Below are 6,004 nucleotides of genomic sequence, written 5' to 3' on the forward strand. Positions count from 1 at the left end.
TTAAAATGATGAAATGTACACTGAAAATAATAATAATAGCCACACTGAAACAAAAATTAACCTAAATACTACAAAATGGGGTGTAAAGAAATGTTGTTATTATAGATGGTATTCTTCCCGGTATTTACCCAATGTATGGGTAAATTGAGGGTAAATACCAAGTATATATTTTCTTTCTTTAAATTTTTTTTATAAACTGATTGACAATCACTTCATAAATGTTTTCAAATATTTTTTTTTTACATTTCAAAAAAATGCGTCCAAATGCATTACGTTGCATACAAATTGTAAAGAATGAATATATCAGTGATGCCTGTAGTTACATATGTATGTAGTGCATCCATAAATGTTAATTTTTTTAGTTTCAAAAATGGGAAGTTCTATACGAGAACAATACCAGAAATACCACCTACCAACTGGTGGAAAAGCTTAAAAGTGTTTTATAGCACGTAATTGGAATCTCTTAAAAAAACGTCTACAAAAGAACACATACATACCTATAACTTTTATCACATTTACAGATGCAGCATCCACTTTATATACATAATTTAATAATAAATTAGTTAATTTTTACTTTTTACAATCCGCGTGTTTAAAAAATTTTGTACAACTTTGTTTATACCCAGCTTTTTTTTAAACACCTGGGTATTTACCCATTATCCATTTTACTGGGTATTTACCAATTTGGTTTTTACCCTTTTCCCATCTCTAGTTTTTATTATACCCAAACGAAATTTTTATTCCAGATTACAGATTTTTTCGTAAAATTTCTATATTTTAGTAAATAGTAGGGTGATCGATTATTCGACATTTTCCAAAAACCGGTTTTCGAATAGTTCGAATAGTTGACATTTAAAAAAAACCGGTTGATATTTTTCAAATTCAGAAAAAACCGGTTAACCGGTTTTTCATTATAAATAAAAAAATATATTTTAATTTGAAAAAAATAATGTTTATGTTTAAATTTGATTAATAAAACATGGCCCGAAATGATTTTTAACAGTTTAGAACTTTAGATCTAGTCGTCTGATTTACATTATTTCTTTAAAATAAAAAAAATAGGAAAAAAGTGGGACACTTCTGTTAAACATAAGGTACTATGTAATCCTAGCTTATTCTAAAAGCCCTGTTTAGAAAATTTGCATAGGAATTCCAACACTTCCATAAAATTTCAGCCGTAAATTAATTATTATAATTGGAATATAATCTTAAGATTGATAAAATTTGATCAAATAGTTATCAATTTTGCAAATAATTTTTTTTAATTAATTAGGAAAATCAAAAATGTTTAACCAAAGGAGCTTTAGAAAAATATACGCTAGTTCCTCGACTCGAATATTTTTAAAATTTAGACGGGCTGTATTATAATTTACTTAAAAATTTCATTTAAATAATCGATATTCGATATTCGAAAAATCAGCATTAAGAAAAAACCGACACTGGTAAAGCAGAAAAAACCGGTTTTAAAACCGGTTGAAAAATCGAGTCGATCACCCTAGTAAATAGTTAATATGAAGAAAAGTCTTCATATTTACTAATTTCGTTTCGTTGCTTAGGGTGGTAAATGTGAAAAAATTTATGTTAAATTAACTAATATTTTTTATTTCTTATAACTAATTGAATATTTTTTGTTGGTTTCGAAGAACTTTCTTCAAAATTTAGTTCTCATGAATAATATTTTTATTCATAATGAATTTTTCTTTATTTTTACATCCTATTTTTGTTCATTAATAAATTCCAATAAACATCTTCGTTCACTATCTGAGACAATGTTTATATAAATTATAAACAGTAAAGTATTTTTAAAGAATTTATGTAAATTATTGTAATTTTTCTTTACTGTTTATAGGTTATATAAAGTTGTCATTGATAAAGTCATAAAGTTGTCATTATTGACAAATAAAAATTGAAGAGAGCAACATTATATAATTAAATTAATAAGTGAAAATTTATTATAGGAATTAATATAAATAAGTAAATTAATATTTAAGCAAATATTGCGAAAACATTTTTAAAGACGTTTTAGTGGGTAAAAAACAAGTTTGAGAAATATTGTAAAATTTTTTTATCTATGTACAGTTGATCATAAAAATAGGTATGCAGAATTACTGACAATTGTTTTATTAAAAAAGGGATATTTAAAAAAAAAAAAGTAACACATTTATTTATTAAAAAAATTGTGATAATTATTATTCACTACTTTTTTGATTATTGGATATTTTGATTACACAAGTTTATAAATTAATATTTTTTGTTTGCTCATGAAATGAAACATATATTTATGGAAAGGGCTATGTCCGGTGGTTAATTAACAACCTTTATTTTTTTCCTATACGTCGAAATTTTGAGATAAAGTGTTTTTTATTAAGCATCCTTCTTCAGTAGTGCTGGAAAAATATTTGAATATGAGAATTGTTTTTTGAGTACTTGCACCTGTTTTGGGAAACTAACAACCAACTTAGAAAAAAATTTTACCATTTTTTTTTTTTTTTTTTTTTGTACCCAATTTTTAGTAATTGTTTTTAATTAAGAAAAATTAAATTTCAAAAAAATTATTGACATTTTATTCCAGAATTGCAAACTTACGGATCTGGATTTATTCCCCATAATTCATTTCTTACATTCTCATTTATACTTTTTCTAGAAAACTCTTAGAAGTGTGAGTGATAAAAATGGCTTATATTCGCCAAGATTTAAGATTATAGCAACTTAATTTTTAATATTTTCGTGACAGGAATCCATTGTTAGAGTGTTGTAAGAAAGACCAGTAAAATTTTTTATATAAAAAATAACTACAACTCTAAATATTAAATTTTTTCCTTCTAATTTAACCCTTTTTTAGCATTTTTTTTTCTTTATGACCCAGCAAAAAATAATTGATGTCATACTTTACAAACTACATCTTAATCACATCTTAAAATGCGATTACATATTTTTCACTTTTATAAACCAAATATTTCCTTACAAATGAAACCCCAGTTAAAAGTGAGGAAAGAGATGTGGAAAAGTCATTACAAATAACATATTTGAAGTACATCAAGATTTGGTGAAAGAGTAGTGAAATTTACATAAGCGTGTCATTAAGAGAATGTGTTTTATTTTTGACACCCAAATATCGGATTTTTACTGCTTCTAAAAATAAGATCAGATGTAGTTCAAAGCTGCCAAAAATGAACAACATCCCTCCAATGACACGCTAATGTAAAATTCATAGGTTTTACACCCGAATTTGAAGCACATCGGGTTACTAGTTGTGATGAAAATTCTACATCTTTTTCCACACTTTTTTTGCTGGGGAATAATTCAAAAATTCTGCGTCCTAGATTTTTTTAAATATTTTTTCTGGACTTAGACGGCCAAAATAAAGAAATCCATATAAGTAAGTACACAAATTATTTCAATATACAATCGATTGCTTCAATTGAACGAAGCAATAGATTTTAACCAAAGATAGATTTTAATATTAACATGGATATAACCCACAACCAATTACCAAAAATACAAATTAAATTTACCCAAATATTTTAAATATTCGTGGATAAATTCGCTTATTAAGAGTTTTTTTAACCTCTTCAAAAAGTATTTATATAAAACTAAGTACTCCTTTTTTTATAGATTATTTAACACATTAATTTGAATTAATACATTAATTTACAATCATTAACTAAAAATGATGAATTTATTAGATTAAAAAATATGAGGATTTTAATTTATTTATGCATTTAATTAGTGGAAAGGGTGTGCTTCATTAGTTTTTCTTGAAAGAAAAATCTTTGATGCAAATATTTGTGTGGTTAGCCAATAACCGCTTGTTTCTGAATTTAAATGAGTAAATAATATAAAAACCGTTACAATGATAATCTACATATATGTATAAAGTTTTGAAATAAAATTTCATACACATGACCGAACTTTTTTCAATGCATTTAATGCAAAATCGTACTTTTATCTTACGGCTTATCGATTTTGGTATAGGCTTCTTTGTCAGCTACCGATAAATATTTAGTGTTAAAAATTTTAATCAGCGGTTAAGGTATGCTTCGTCGAATTATCTTGAAACACAAGTTACACCGCGTTTTCAGCGAAAGAGAAATTTTGATGAAATTTATTTTGCAGTTAACATAAACCTTCTTACCTGCAATAAACTGCCTCTTTTATTTCTAAATTTAAATGAATTCTTAATTTAAAACAAGTAAGAGTGCAGCTATATTCGGCTGTGCCGAATCTTATAAACCCTTCACCAGGGTATTTAAAAAATATCAATTCTATAAAATTTTAATTTATTTCATTTTCCCGTTTATATGTTTATTATAGCAATAGCAAAACGAACAACAACAACGCTAAACGAAATAAACACACAAAAAAACAAAATACACAAGGCAGTAAAACCAACAGCCATCCAAACATACGAAACAAAATACACAACCCAATGAAACCAACAGATTTCCAAACATACGAAACTGAATACACCAAAAAGCAAAACAATATGTATACACAAGGCATCAAAGTATATTAATTTACTTTGCAAGGCATGAAACATACGAAACGAAATACTCAAAAAAGCAGAAACAAAATACACAACGCAATGAAACCAACAGACATCCAAACATACGAAACTGAATGCACCAAGAAACAAAAACAATATACACAAGGCAATGAAACACACAGCCATCCAAACATATGAAACGAAATACTCAATGAATAAGCAGTGTTGTTGTTGTTGCATATATCAAAGCATGAAAAAAAAAAATTGTCTTTTTTATGAAATTTTCAGAGGTTGTCTCGGATTTTTGCCGATTTTGCTGATTTTAAATAGCGATTGAAGATTCGGATCTCGCCGATATCTGGGGTGCTCTAAAAACTGATTTCAACAAACACACAGACAGACAGACGGACATAGCTTAATCAACTCCACTACCTATAAGGATCCAGAATATATATACTTTATGGGGTCGGAAAATTATATTATAGAAATTACAAACGCAATGACAAACTTATATATACCCTTCTCACGAAGGCGAAGGGTATAAAAAAACGTTAAAATGAAAACCAGTTCGGTTAATTTAAATTTTGTAAACAAATTGTATATTTACATGAACGAACTTTTTTATACTTTTTTAATGCAAAAACGTACTTTTTTTCGAACGGCTTATCGATTTTCGTATAAGCATCATTGTCAAGTACCAGTTGATGTTTAATGTTACCAATTTAAATTAGCGGTTTGTGTGTGCTTCATCGATTTTTTTTTCCACAAAAGGCCTTGATTAAATTTTTTAATGCAAACCAATTCTTTCTATATAAAGATTGATTACTGATAAAATTCAGAATTTAAAATTTGTTTATAATGCAAAAAAAAAAAATTTAAAATTCGCAATTTTTTTTTTATTTATCGCAGCTTTATGATTTTACAATTTAAAAGTATTTCGATCACGCGATATTTCGCGAAAACGCCCTTTTTAGAAACTTTCACGTTCATTTTTCCAATATTTATGCTTCACCTACAGTGATATCTTCTAGAGCATATTTTGGATATATATGTACATACATCAAACGACGCATAATTACAATGTCTATTTTTTCTTATTTCAAAATTTTCCATAACTTCTTCGGTCGCAAATATTCTATACAAAAAACTGCAAATTTTGTAAAATTGTATAAATTTTGTTTCAAAACTTTGCGACCCCGTAATTCTTTACTTAATAATCATCCAAAAATTTTATGGACTTATTCTTTCAAGTCTTGTGAATAAAAATTCGTCATTACTTAAGATATTAAACGAAAGAAATATTTAATGCATAAATTTTATTTCTTAAAATCAAAAACAAACAAAAAAATCCCATATACATATGTATTTTCAATTTAAATCTTATTCAAACAAATTTAAAATATCGTACGATTTTCAATTTTCCATCCGTATTTCCGTAAGATACATTTATATCTGCACTATTATACTATTTTTATTTGAATTTTTGACATGACGTTTTACTTTGTAGAATATTAAATA

This window comes from Lucilia sericata, unplaced genomic scaffold (assembly GCF_015586225.1).
Source record: "Lucilia sericata isolate MDLA Ls3-8-SP2 unplaced genomic scaffold, ASM1558622v1 Contig000005F_arrow, whole genome shotgun sequence".
NCBI lineage: Eukaryota > Metazoa > Arthropoda > Insecta > Diptera > Calliphoridae > Lucilia > Lucilia sericata.